The 14,173-nt window shown below is 51.8% G+C and overlaps 1 protein-coding gene across 17 annotated transcripts in view; it reads left to right on the plus strand.

Annotated features, from left to right (window-relative positions):
* The first annotated feature begins 6,526 nt into the window (after positions 1-6,526).
* The window catches only part of PCBP3 (poly(rC) binding protein 3), a 238,106-nt gene continuing 230,459 nt past the window's right edge, over positions 6,527-14,173 (plus strand). For 15 of the 17 annotated variants that reach the window (XM_069567253.1, XM_069567307.1, XM_069567286.1 and 12 more), the window contains exon 1: positions 6,532-6,731. The gene's annotated coding sequence lies outside the window, so the exon portion shown is untranslated. Of the gene's footprint in view, positions 6,732-14,173 lie in introns of all 17 variants that reach the window. The other 2 variants (XM_069567246.1, XM_069567222.1) reach the window with 2 other exon arrangements.

The raw sequence follows: 14,173 nt of genomic DNA on the forward strand, positions 1-14,173 counted from the left end.
CCATTCAACCATCTCATCCTCTATCACCCCCTTCTCCTACTGCCCTTAATCTTTCCCAGCATCAGGGTTTTTTCAATGAGTCAGCTCTTCGCATCAGGTGGCCAAAGTATTTATTAGAGCTTCAGCTTTAGCATCAGTCCTTTCAATGAATATTCAGGGTTGATTTCCTTTACGATTGACTGGTTTGATCTCCTTGCAGTCCAAGGGACTCTCAAGTATCTTCTCCAGCACCACAGCTTGAAAGCATCAATTCTTCAGCACTCAGCTTCATCAGGCTTGTTCCGACAAATCAAGGAGGTGCCCTCCCTCTCCCTGGTGGGTGGAGCCCAGATGGCGCTGCCTGCTGGTGTCAAGCAGCCAGCCGATTGCCTTCTTGGGTTTGAGGTACTGGGGGCTTGGTGCCACTCATTGACCCCCGTTTCAGCACAGGCCCTGTGCCCTGAGGATGGTGATTGAATCCTGCAGGGTGCAGGCCAGAGCTGGAGCCTCAGCTGAGCCATAGCCAGCCTTCCCCCCATCCTCACTAGGCTGGCTGCTGCTGCCTGGTGGGCACACCGTGTCACCAGAGAGTTCCAGAGTCATGCGCCAGTGTTCCCACATGTGCTGGAGCAGCATGTGGCTGGGACTGGGAACGTGAAAGCAGAGGCCCTTCTGCCTCCACCCTCAGGACCTGAGCTGGGCCTGCCGCAGAGGTGGGGAAGGAGACTTGCCCGGCTGACCGGGATCAAGGTCATCCTCAGCAGGAGCAAGAGGGGTGGGGATAGAGCGGCCCATCCCTCAGTCGGACCACTGAGCATGGCACATGGGGATGGGGAGGGACTGACCTCGGGCTTGTCCGGATGTCCAGTTGGAGGGGAAGGGACCTGCCTTTGCACTCCACCTGCCAAGGGAACCCATTTGCTGCTCTGCACCGCCTTGTGTGGGCCCTGGCTTTTCACCTTCAGGGCAGTGGGCAGGGCACCTTTGAGAACTTGTGACGTTTCTTGGTCACCTTGTGTTTGTTCTTGGGTTTGCAGATGCCCCCTTACCTCCCTGCCCACTTGGCTGGTAATTGGGGGAGGGGGTTCACAGACCCCTCTGGGAGCCAGATCAGTTTGTGATCCCTTCACAACGAGGGCTTCTCCCCCAAATTTAATGTTTAATGGCAATTTTTCAACATTTACATTTCTGAACTTTCACCTTACCGTTCTTACCAGAGGTCTTTGACAGAAGTACAGTCCAGTAAAGTGGAGGGCAGTGCAGCAGAGGAATGAAGACTAACTGGAGCCTAAGAAAATTGGGGGTTCCAAATAAAGAGAGGCTTGGGGGCCGTAGTTGAGCCTATCCCCTCCTCCTCTTTCTATGACAGAACATTCAATAAGCAGTTCTATGTATTCAAATTTGTCTCCACTGATGTTATTTGGGGATTCTCTGGTGGCTCAGACGGTAAAGAATTCGCCTGCAATGCAGGAGACCTGGGTTCCATCCCTGGGTTGGGAAGATCCCCTAGAGGAGGGTGTGGCTACCCACTCCAGTGTTCTTGCCTGGAGAATCCCATGGACGGAGGAGTCTGGTGGGCTACAGTCCATGGGGTCGCAAAGAGTCGGACACAACGGAGAGATGATTATTTATATCAACAGAAAAGGCTCACGTGACCTTCAGCAAAAAAGCAGCCGACTAAGAGTTTTTTTAGAGCCTTAGGTGTCTGTAGTGCGGAGCTCGAGAGCCCACTCCACCCAACCCCGGGGACCAGCGACTTCCTCCTGAAGCCCTGCATGGAGGGAGGGCTGCGGAGACAGAGACAAAGGCAGAGTTGTCGCTCCGGAGCCCAGGCGCCCTCAGGGAGAAGGGCCGGGGCTTTGGCTGACACTTTCCCAGAGCTGAAAGTCTTCCTGAAATAAAGTCCGGATGAGCCATGACGTCACTGCTGCTCGGGGAGGTGTGTCCAGACGCGTGTTTCTTTTCTGAGCAAAAAGAAGGCAACACAGACTTTCTTGTTTACGCAAAATATCAGAAATCTTGCTCAGGAGAAAGACAAAAGCGGGGCTGCTCTGCTTGCAGTGGGGGAGGGGAGGCAGCAGAGGGTCTGGGGCTTGAGGGCAGGGCCAGTCCCCCTCTCCCATCCTCTCTGTGTCTCTGTATGTGTCTGTCTCTATGTCGGTCTCTGCCTCTGTCTCTGTCACCCTTTCTGTCTCTCTGTTCCTCCGTCCCTGCCTGTCTCTCTCTACCTCTGTCTCTCTCTCTCTCTGCGTCTCTCCGTCTCCATGTCTCTCTGTCTCTGTCCTCTCTCTCAGTATCTCTCTTTGTGTGTGTGTCTCAGTCTCTCTGTTCTCTCTCTGTCTCGGTCTGTCTCTCTGTTTCTCTGTCTCTTTGTCTCTCCCTGCTGGAAGTGGCTTGTTGGCCCCGGAGCCTGACTGTTCAGAGCTGGGAGGTGCAGTCAAGGGCAGTCGTGACTCACGGGCTCTTGTGTGTGGGGCCAAGAGCGCGGAGGCGGCTGAGCCCAGTGCACAGGGGGTGATGGAGGGCAGGGCGAGCCCCTGCCTCTGTCACAACAGACTGTGGGGCACAGATGTGCTCATTCCAGGCTGACACCTGAGCCGATGGGCTGGAATTTTTCTCACAGGTGCAAAGAAGAGCCCTGTTCACCCCCAGGGTGTGCGTCCTTCGGGGTTCAGAGTCCCTGCTTCCACACGTGATCTGAATCCAGCTTCCCAGCAGCAAAGGTACATTCCACGTCTACCCCAAGGACAGTTTGTGGCCTCTGGTCCCTCAGATCCACAGGACTCTCTGCTGGGTGTCGTAGAAATCTGAGGGGACAGGGTCTCTCGGGCACACAGACACGGGGCAGCCTGTGGTTCAGGTACAGGGAGGCGTGAAGACAGCAAGGCGGAGTCCTGGCGGCCTCAGCACCTGCTGACAAGCCCTTCTCCCCCTTCTTGCGTGTCTCCCTCAGATGCCCCCCATGCCCCTCTCTCCTGCCTGTGGTGCACGTGTCCACTGTCACTTCAACCCAGCTGGGGCACCTTGGACCCTGGTTGGCTTGGCTCTGCTCTGGGCAGGTGTGGCCTCCGCCCCTGGTTGTGGGCCAGGGGACAGGGCTCCCTCAATCGCCCCTCATCCAATCACAGCCAGATGCTATAGCAGTGGGGTGAGGTAGGGCAGGTTCGTGCCCTGGACTCTGGGTCACGTGAGATGCACCGTGTGCAGCCGATGTACTCCCCTAACCAGGGCAGCTTGGGCACAGACTGGTTTACTAGCTTTCTGACTTTCACTCCATCAGTTGGCAATCAGAGTCACCTGTGAGCCAGCCAGGGCAGCAGGAACTGGGCTGTGGGCCTCGGAAGGCCCTTCTGCCTCTGGCTCTGTGACGGGGATTTTAGCAGCAGCACCTCAGTCCGCAATGGGCAAACTGTGTCACTTGGTTCAGGCTGAGCACCGGGTGGTCGTGAGCACCACGTGAGTTCTCACTGCGGAAGGCCAGTGATGCCCTAGGCCCGCAGCAGACTCAGGTCAAATGCTCCAGACCTCTCCGCGTGGCAGGGCTGCTGGGGGCTGTGCATGAGGGCACCGGGGCTTGGGGCCTCACATCTGGGAGGATGTTGGCACAGATTACTCCAGGACTGCTTTCTGCTCTTAGCTGTGTTCCCACCCTTTTAGCTGACTGATCTGGAGCCCACGCCCCAGGCTCCAGCCAAGATAATGTGTTCACCCCCTCCCACCCTTCCCCACTCTCCAGCCGCTGGGGTGTGTGTGAGAGTCAGGAAGGCTGAGTACTGGGCTTCATCTGACATCATTCCAAGCAGATGATAATTACGCGGTCCCTTCTCTCCCAGCTCCCTGTGCCCCCAACAAGACACCGGGGAGTTATTTATAAACATGGGCCCCTGGAGGTGCTTCTCATGGGAAGGATGGTGGTGGTAACAGTGATCTAAAGGGTGCACATACGCGCGTCCTCAGGGCCTGTGGAGGGGAAGCGGCTGGAACTCAGGGCAGAGTTCGAGGCAGGGCAACCTGCTTAGAGGGGAGGAGCCTAGATCCACTCCAGGCCCCCAGCTGCTGTGGCACGGGGGTGGGGATTGCTCCCCTGCGCAGCCTGGCTTTCAGAGATCTGCTAACCTATGATAATATGCCAGCAACATGGATTGTCTTGTGTGTCAAGGGCGGAGGCACAAGAAGAGCGGCTTTCTTCCTCCTGGGGCTGGCAGGAACTGGAAATAATTGAGAGTTGTTAGGGTCCAACATGCTGTCCTGAAAACACTATCATTACTTTCCTAATGACTAACTGTGTCTCAGGAGGCGATGAAGGCAGCTGAGAGGCCGAGGGCTCCTGGAGAGGACGGGGAAGTGGGCGGCTGGCAGCCTGTAATCTGGAGGGAGGGGGTGGGCTGAGGGTGCTCTGCCTGCACCCCCGCCCTGTTCTGGCCTCTGGAGTAAGGTCCTAGGGTGCCTCTGCCCCGACCCCTGCCTGCAAAGTCAAGGTGAGGTTAAGCCCCATTCAGGACATAGCACATTCTTACAGCCCTGGTCTCTGGACTCCCTCTTCTGGGGCTGAGGCGTGCCCTTGCCCCATTTGTTCACTTCCAGCCTCGTCTCCTCGGGACCACCCAGCCAGGGCCTCCACCACCTTCTTCTCCTGCTGTACCTTCCTCCTTCCCCCCACGGCGGTCCTTCTAGGGCACACAGTTAACCACGTCTTCCTGCTGGGAGAAGTGTGACAGGTGCCCCCTGCGTGGCTGAGACAGAGAGCCTCTTCTTAGGGAGGACTCACACCCCACATGCTGCTGGGACTCCAGCCTCCCCCAGCACTGCTGCCCTTCTGTGGGCCCACCCACAGCCCTCCAGCCTAGGCTCTTTCTTTCTTAAAGCTTGTCTGTGTATCACACAAGTGACATGTGAAGACGAATGAGCACACAGCTCTTCCTGCCCCACCCCCCACCCTGTGCTTTCACTGACTGCCGCCCCGTGTCTGGGGTGGACAGTGCCAACTTCCTGAGTGTTGCCCAGCTTTGTCTCCTCTGGGTGTCAGTGGGGTCCTTTGTGTACTGTGGTGAGGTTCTGGGCGCTAGGATCACTTTTAATGCTTCCTCAGAAAGAAGTGGTCATAATGGTGACTTTGAGAGTGTCAGCTTCCTGCGATCCACGAAGGAGTTCACAGAGGAGAGGCCTGGGAAATGCCTCCTGCTCCCATTCAGGAGCAAACGGTACTGATGGGGCCATGAACAGGACTGCGCAGAGGATGAGGCTGTGTTCCCAGGCTAATACCCAAGCCCAGGCGTGGTGGCCTGAGCTGCTGGGATCTGGGGTCAGAAGTCCTTCCGTCCTGGAGGTATCTGGACTTCTGGTTGACCCCTCCACTTCTACAAGGCCTAAGGAGGCTGGGCTGGGCTGAGGGGCATCCCCTCATGGATCCGGGGAGGGGGTCCAGCTCTGGACAGGGGTTCTGGGGGAGGGCAACGTCCCAGAACCCTGCTGGCTCCCCTGCCCCATCAAGGGCGGCATCACAGGCAGCAGTACCTGTGACCTGGCTCGAGTCTTTAGTAGGTGGGCTGCAAGAAATAATCCTCTGCTAAGAATAGCCGTAAAGCAGGGATGGGACACTGGGGTTCAGTGCCTCGAATGACCGCAATAGAAACAAAGTAAAGCAGAACGCAGTTCAGGAGGGACAGAAAAAAGGGTAACGGGACAAAAACACCTGAGACATCCACAGCCCCCTCCTGTCACCTGCGGACAGGTGTGCTGACCAGGCCCCTGAGAACATACATGTGCAAGCGCACCGCGTCCTGGGTCTGCTAGGCGGGTAGGTGGACATGTGCGGCCAGACTCGGGATTCGGCAGAGCGGGACAAGGGACACCAGGCGGGGCACCGGGACAGTGGGGGTCTGACTCGTGTCAGGCGGGGGGATGGCGGGGCGCAGTCCCGCTTTCGCCACCAACGCAGGACCCTGCGCCCTGGGCGGAGCGAGGGCAGGCGCGCCCTGGCGGGTGCAGGGGGCAGGCATCTCAGACCGTCCAGGCCCCGCCCCTGTCCCTGCAGGGACCCGCCCTTCCCCTCCGCCCCAACCTGTACACTCCTCCCCCTGCTCCTACTTCTACGGTCCCGGGACCCGCCCCAGGCCACGCCCCCACCCAGTAGTCCGCCTCCTCCCCATTGATGGTCTCAACCTACCTTGCACAACTCCCCTCCTCCTCTCCCGGTTCTGGGGCCCTCCCCACCCAACCCAATCTGTGGACTCGCCCCCTTGTCTCTCCCTCGTCACCGCCCCGGTGGGTGGACCTTCCAGCTCTAGGCCCCGCCCCTTGGCATTGACGTCTCCCTCCCTGCATTGGGCTCCGCCCGGATCTGGCCCCGCCCCCACGGTGATCCTCCCATGGCCCCGCCCTGCCCCGGCCACGCTAATTGGTTTCTTTCTGCGGAGCTTCCTGAGCTCCGATTGGCTGTACTCGTCTCCGTTCCGCTGTTCGATTGGCCCGCGGGGCCCGCTTTCGCGAGGACCTGCTCCTCGACGGGGCGGGGCCAGCGGCGGCGCGCGGAGCAGGATTGGTCAGCGACTCAGAGGGGGCGGGCCCACGCCGCGCGCAGTGCCTCGCCAGAAGCGCCAGGAGCAGCTACTGCCGCCTCAGTCGCCTCAGTCGCTTCAGGCTTGGTCGCCTCAGGCTCAGGCACCACCGGGATCTTCAGTCCTCACCCCCAGCCCCGCCCCGGCCGCCCTCCCGTGGGCCGGCCCGCGGGCAAGCCCTCTGCCGCGGGACAGGTGAGTGATAGCGGGCAGGGCGGGGGATCGGGGGTGGGGAATCGGCTGAAGTCCGGGGCCGGGGTCGGGGGTCGAGGGTAGGGGTCCCGGCCAGGATCGAGCCGGGATCGTAACCAGGGATCGGGAACAAGAATCAGGGGTCGGGGGTCGGAGTCCTGGCCCGGATCGGCGCGGGGGATCGTGGTTCCAGTCGGGGCCCCAGACCCCTAACTGGGGTCGAGAATGAGCCGAGATCGAGGTCGAACCAGGGGTCGGGAACCCGTGACCGGGTTCGGGGTTCAGGCCGGGCAGGGGGCGCAGGTTTCCACCAACCGAGCTCCGTGGAGAGCTCGGCGGACCTCCGTGGGGCCCGGACCAAGTTGGGCTGCCGCGGGGTCGCGGGCCGGGCGGGGCGGGGCCGGAGGCGGGGCGGGGCGGGGCGGTCCCAGAGGACCCGGCGGCGCCCCCTCCTCAAGTTGGCGCCCGGGCCGCGCTGCGAGCTCACGGGATAGCGGATCCGGACGGAAACTGGGCGTCGGGAGGGTTTCTGAGTGAAGTGACAGCGCGGCTTCGGCGAAGCGCGGACCCCGCCTGGGCCGCCTTCCGCGATCAGAAGTTGTAAACAAGGATCGCGGGGTTCAGGCTGGCCTGTCAGCCGGTGTCCGCCGCAGGTCTGCTCTGGACTTCAGGAGGCTCAGATTTCAAAACGGTGTAAGTTTCCTCGCGTCTGACCGAGGAAAGATGTGAGGGAAAGCGCACGGTTGGCGCTGGGCTTGGGGCGGCGGGCCCAGGGGAGGGAAGGGGCGCGGGGAGCTCGGGGCGGCGCCGGGACCGAGAGAGGGGATCCGCGGGTGCCCTTTGTGTCCCCTTCGCTCACACGCCCAGCATCTGCCGCCTCGACTCGCATCTGCCTCCCTCCGTGACCCGTGTCAGAGCCTGGAGCAGGGCACCAACGGCGGTGCGGCCCCCCTCTTCTGGTTGCTGTATGTTCTTCTTTTATTTGCGGGTGGGTCCAAAAGTGTTCTTATTGTTCCCATAAATGTTTCACTCTGGAAGTATTGTTTACTGAGAGTGTGTGTGTGTGTTTCTCTGCTTCTGCTTTTTTTGCTTAGTACTCCGAAGCACTTGCATAACAAATTTGAAAGTTAAGAAAAGCCGGGTCTTAAACCTTGTTGCCTGAGGTTGATTATCTTTCCCCACCTTCTTTTGAGGCAACACGGACTTCCGGGTCTCTTTGGCTCTGCATGTGGGCTAAGGGCACTCTGGGATGATGAGGATTTCTGATGTGTAATTGGCCAAAAGGAATCCTAAGGCAGCAGGGCCTTGATGAGAGACGTTTACAGACTAGACCGGGTAATAAACAGACCATGCAGTTCACACCATTCCTCTGGCACAGGTTGCCCTCATCCTTCCAGAATTTAATTTGCTATCAGGGGTGAGCTGTTGCCCCGTTTCTGTTCTTTAACTTGTGTTTACAATTGGGAACCAAAGGAAGTGTGCAAAGGTACTTTCCTATTGAAGAAAACTGACTTCCAGTCCTCTCGCACACAGGAACAACTCATATCATCATAAAATGTCTCAGAGATGTGCATTTTGGCCCAGAGACTGTTTGCAGAACAGTGACACTCTGGAGGGGTTGCTGGGAGAATCTGAAACAATCTCATTGATCTTTACATCAGAGGAACTGGAGTAGTTGTGAGTGGTGTGTTCAGACCTGGAGATCCACCCAGATCAACGGGTCTTCAAATACAAGTGCAGTCATTGATTGACATTAGTCACTTTTGAGCACTAATGTTCTCTTGTTTGTAGATGCTGTTATTTACACAGTGCAAGTTCATTACAAGTGTGTTAGGATTTATATAACTTTATGCATGGCAACCCACCCTAGTATTCTTGCCTGGAGAATACCCATGGACAGAGGAGCCTGGTGGGCTACAGTCCATGGGGTCTCAAAGAGTCGGACACGACTGAGTGACTAAGCATAGCATGAGTTTTCTTAGCTAATACTCAATATTATAAGGTTTTGAAAAAAGGTTTGCTGGTAAAAGGAGTTTTTGTTTTGTTTTTGAGCTGAAAAGATTAGATATCCTGCGTAGAAATCAGGGCTTTGTGACTGATATTGCCACAGGTGGTGGTAATTGGTGGCAATGTTGGACTTTACAACATCACTTTTCCAGATATCTTTATTAATACTCAGAGTTGGAGAAAATACACAGTTTTATGATTATATTTTAAAGGTATTTATGAGAAAATTTTACCATATGGATTTATTTTGTTCCATGTTTAAAAGAGCATGCAGTGTTTATATTTGCAGAAGTCTTGCAAGGTCCTTGAAACAGTCTAGCCATTCAAGGTTGGACACTGTTTCTATTCCAGCAGTTTCACTTCCTGGACCTGTAGTCATGAGTCAATGGCAAGGTTATTCCTATGTTCACAGAAATCTCAGGGCTTTATTGTGAACGTGGTCACAAAGCAGATTTTGGTAGATGAAAGTTGTGCATCCCCTTTGGTAAAAAAAGGCTGTCCTTTAGGCCGTAACAAAGAAAAATACCTGCTTGTGTATTGTAATCAATCCCAAGTTAAACATTAGAATGAATACTGTAGATTTCGGGAGGGCTCTCGTGTTAGTTGTCACGTCTGGCTACAGAGACTCTTAAAAGCGCCCAGCCCCACTGTCCATGGTGCTGAATACTAGCCCGTTTATTTCTGGGTTTTCTTTTCTTTTTTTCTTTTTGGTCTCAAATTTCCTTTCCAGTGTGAGTGTGGTTTCGGAGTTTTAAAATGAATTTCAGGATTCACACTGCTAAAGAAGAGTTGAACAAAGGAATCCTATTGGACCTGAATGGAAGTATGCCTTTTAAAAACTTAAGGCATATTAACATCTCTTTTTCTAAAATGTTGATAATTGTGCTGATTCAACCTATGTTTTGGTTAGTCCCCTTCACCCCAGGTGAGAATTTTCCTCCTACAGTATGGACATCAACTAAAAAGCCATTGAAATTAAGTGAGACCCTGTTTGCTTAACTAACACCCTGTTTAAAAATGTACTCTTCACTAAAATATACATGTATATTTGTACATAGAGGTGCTTTGCTTTTCCCTAAACAGAGCTGGGATTTCCCTGGTGGTTCAATGATAAAGAATCCTCCTGCAATGCAGGAGATGCAGGCTTAGTCCCTGGGTCTAGAAGATCCCCTGGAGAAGGAAATGGCAACCCACTCCAGTATTCTTGCCTGGAAAATCCCATGGACAGAGGAGCCTGGTGGGCTACAGTCCACTGGGTAACAAAAGAGTCAGACATGACTTAGTGACTAAACAACAACAAACAGAGTTGACTGTAACATCCTTCAGCCTCATTGGCATCATGCTTCCCAGTCTTCCTGGAGAGGGGCTGGAGCCCTCTGAGAATGTGGTGGGGCTGTTGGGCAATTGCCAAGCATTCCTGTTGTACTGGAGCAATATCTACTCTCTTGTCTAGAGTTTTGAGTACATCTTTGTATGTAATTTTAGAGAAATCCTTTATCTTGAGGTGAATTTTGTCTGTTTAGAATAGGTTAGCAGTAAAAAATAATGAGTGTCACTTGTACAGAGATTCTTCCACATGATAGTAAATTGTGCATCAAACAAAGCAGTGGATTGTTGAGGTGTTTTTTGTTATGAACATCTGAACTAGTTCTTTGGCCCTGTCAGCTGTACATGTAACCCCAGTTACTCTTTGACATCTGGTTTGTTGAGGGAGACTGAAGGCAGCTTCCTTCTGCCTCCTCCAAATTTCAGAAATCCTCTCTGAGGGCTGCTGTTTGCCAGGCCCTGTGCTATGATCTGGGAACCCACAGGAAAATGAGACAGAGTTATCTGTGAAAGACTCAGCACTTTGAACTGAGGACAGGACATGAAGACAGATGATTACAGGGGACACACTCAGTGCTGCAATTGGGGTACACAGAAAGCTGGGTTGGTGTGTGATTCATTCGCACTGGGAATCAAAGAAGGCTTCAGAGAGGAGCTGACTTCTGGGCTGAGCCCTGGAGTTTGGGTTGTAATATTTGGGCATAGATAGGTATACACTGATTACAAAAGACCAGAAAGTTGTTGTCATTGGAGGACAGGGAGTATGGTGGTGCTGAGGCTGGAGGTATGGGGGATGTTGTGAAAAGGTTGGGACTCTGCTAGAGGTATTGTGGGGGGAGGAGAAGTTGAGGAGAGATATAGTATGCAGAATAATGGCCTCCCAAAGCTGTTTGCATCCTGAGCTCCAGAAGCTGTGAATATGTTGTGTCAAAGAGGATTTAAGGTAGCAGTTAGAATGAAGGTTGTTAGTCAGTTGACTTTAAAACAAAGAAATTATCCTGAATTGCCCAAGTGGGCCTAAAATTGTCACAAGGGTCATTAAATATGGAAGAGAGATGCGGAAAAGTCAGTGTCAGAGTGCTGTGAAGTGAGGAAGACTCTATCCTTCACTGCTGGTTTTGGAGATGAAAGGTATCATGAACTAAGGAATACAGGCAGCCTCCAGACTCTGGAAAAGGTGAGAAAATTGGTTCTCCAGTCAAACCTCCAGAAAGGAACACAACTGGGCTGACACCTCGATTCTAGCCCATCGAGACCCGTGTCTGACGTCCTCCCATCCAAGCACTAACCGGGCCTGACCCTGCTTAACTTCCGAGATCAGCTGAGATTGGGTGCCTTTAGGGTGGTATAGCTGTAGACTGACTTCTGACCTCATGCACTATAAGATAATTAATTTGTGTTATGTTAAACCATTATATTCAATGGAAAATTTTTTAGAGCGGCTGCAAGAAACTGAGTTGGGACTCTGCTCTAGAAAGTTTCAGCTGGGGAAATTTAAAGAGGAAGTAACCTTGTCAGTTTGGCTGTAGAAGATAAACAGATCCAGTTGCTATTTAGGAGGAGGTTGCCCTAAGTTGCCCTAAGGGCTTCCCTGGTGGCTCAGAGGTTAAAGCATCTGCCCGCAATGCGGGAGACCTGGGTTCGATCCCTGGGTCAGGAAGATCCCCTGGAGAAGAAAATGGCAACCCACTCCAGTATTCTTGCCTGGAGAATCCCATGGACGGAGGAGCCTGGTGGGCTACAGTCCATGGGGTAGCAAAGAGTTGGACACGACTGAGCGACTTCACTATACTATACTATACTGCTCTAAGTTAGCAGGGTTCTGGTCCCCAGTGTCATTTCCTGGCAAGACTGGTTTCTGACATTACGTTAGCTGGCTTGAGTCTCAGCTGAAGTTTTCCTCCAAGCATCCTGCTCAACCTCCACCCCTGCTAGTTGCCATGTCCCACTGGTCCACTTTTCCCTGTGCTGGGAACACAGGGGAGAGTGGATCAGGTATACATCTATCTATGCATGATATTGTGGGGATTGTAGGATCATAGGGTAGGCCCAGTTCCAACTGTGAAGCTGTTGCAAACAATGTCCAAAGGTTTGTTTCTTCATTTCCTTGCTGCTGCTGCTGCTACTGCTAAGTCACTTTAGTCATGTCCGACTCTGTGCTACCCCATAGATGGCAGCCCACCAGGCTCCCCTGTCCCTGGGATTCTCCTGGCAAGAACACTGGAGTGGGTTGCCATTTCCTTCTCCAATGCATGAAAGTGAAAAGTGAAAGTGAAGTCACTCAGTTGTGTCCGACTCTTAGCGACCCCGTGGACTGCAGCCTACCAGGCTCCTCCGCCCATGGGATTTTCCAGGCAAGAGTACTGGAGTGGGGTGCCACTGCCTTCTCCTATTTCCTTGCTGATCCTTTGTAATTCAGATGTTTAATTGTTGTCAGTTGAGTAGATATGAAACATCTCACTGTTTTAATTTCTATTTCCTTGATTACTAGTGAGTTTGAGGATTTTTTAACCCATTTATTGGCTCCCTGAGTTTTCAAGTCTATAAATTATATTCTTATATTGCTTGTCTGTTTCTGTGCCTGGGTTATCCTTTTTATAGCTTTTTTGAAGTTCTTTATATATTTGGATTCTATTTGTGTCCTATTTTTTATCCTTTTAAAAATGCTGTTTTGATGAACAGATGTTTAATTTTAATGTTGTCAAATTTATTAATCTTTTCCTTACTGTTTGTGGTTATTAAGTCTTATTTAAGAAATTGTTTGTTACCTCATGGTTATAAGATATCCTCCTCTTAAAGATTTTTTAAAAATATTTCCTCCTTATATTCTACTTTGAACTTATTTTTGTATGAAGCAGGAGGTAGAGATATGATTTTTGATTTTTTTTCCCTTCTGCCAGTACTGTTTATTGAGTACTGTTCTTTCCCCAGTGATTTGCAGTACTATCTTTGAGACATACCAGACCTCACAAATGTGTGGATCTGTTTCGAATTTCTCTGTGTAAATAGTTGTAATTTCATTTCTTCCTTCCTAGTCCTTAAATCTTTTATTTTATTTTATTTTTTTGTCTTATTCCCTTTGTTTGGACCACTAAACAAAGTTGCATAGAAATTGTGGTAAGGCTATCCTAATATTGTTTTTTACTTTAAAGGCAATGTTTTCAAACTGTTAAATATGAAGTTTGTCGTGTATGGTAGATTCCTTTTATTAGGGTAAGGATGGTCTTACCTAAGTAAATATTAAAAAAAATCATCTATAGATTTTAAATTTTATCAGATGGTGTCTTTACCTATTTTATAGTTTTACGTATTTTCTTCCTTGAACTCTGAGGTGAAATATTTTAATATTTTAAATCATCATTAATATTTTAAATTTTAAATCATCATTGGTTTCTTGGGATCAACTCTACTTTGTCATGATATACTACATTTAAAAATTATTATTGGATCCAAGTATGTAATCTTTCACTTTTGATTTTGGTATATATTTCATAAGACGTATTGACTAATAATCTTTTCTTATATTGCTCTTAATCAGATTTGGTATCAAGATGATGCTTCATCATCTCTGCAATAATTTCTGAAAGGGAGAGATGTTTGTTCCTTGGAAGTTTGGCAGAACTGCTTCCTAAATGTTCTAGATGTGGACCCTTTTAGGACATGGAGACACTTGCAGTTAATCACTTTAGAAGCTGGTCCATTCTGTTCACATTTTTTTGGCTGGAGGGAGTCATTCTGGTTATGCCTAATTTCAGATGGAGCAGGAAGGTGGAGTCTTCCATGTTCTGGAAGTTTAGAACAACTCAGTTCAGTTCAGTTCAGTCGCTCAGTCGTGTCCGACTCTTTGCAACCCCATGAATCGCAGCACGCCAGGCCTCCCTGTTCATCACCATCTCCCAGAGTTCACTCAGACTCACGTCCATCGAGTCAGTGATGCCATCCAGCCATCTCATCCTTGGTCGTCCCCTTCTCCTCCTGCCCCCAATCCCTCCCAGCATCAGAGTCTTTTCCAGTGAGTCAACTCTTCGCATGAGGTGGCCAAAGTACTGGAGTTTCAGCTTTAGCATCATTCCTTCCAAAGAAATCCCAGGGCTGATCTCCTTCAGAATGGA

This window comes from Ovis canadensis, chromosome 1 (genome assembly GCF_042477335.2).
Source record: "Ovis canadensis isolate MfBH-ARS-UI-01 breed Bighorn chromosome 1, ARS-UI_OviCan_v2, whole genome shotgun sequence".
In the NCBI taxonomy this organism is placed as follows: domain Eukaryota; kingdom Metazoa; phylum Chordata; class Mammalia; order Artiodactyla; family Bovidae; genus Ovis; species Ovis canadensis.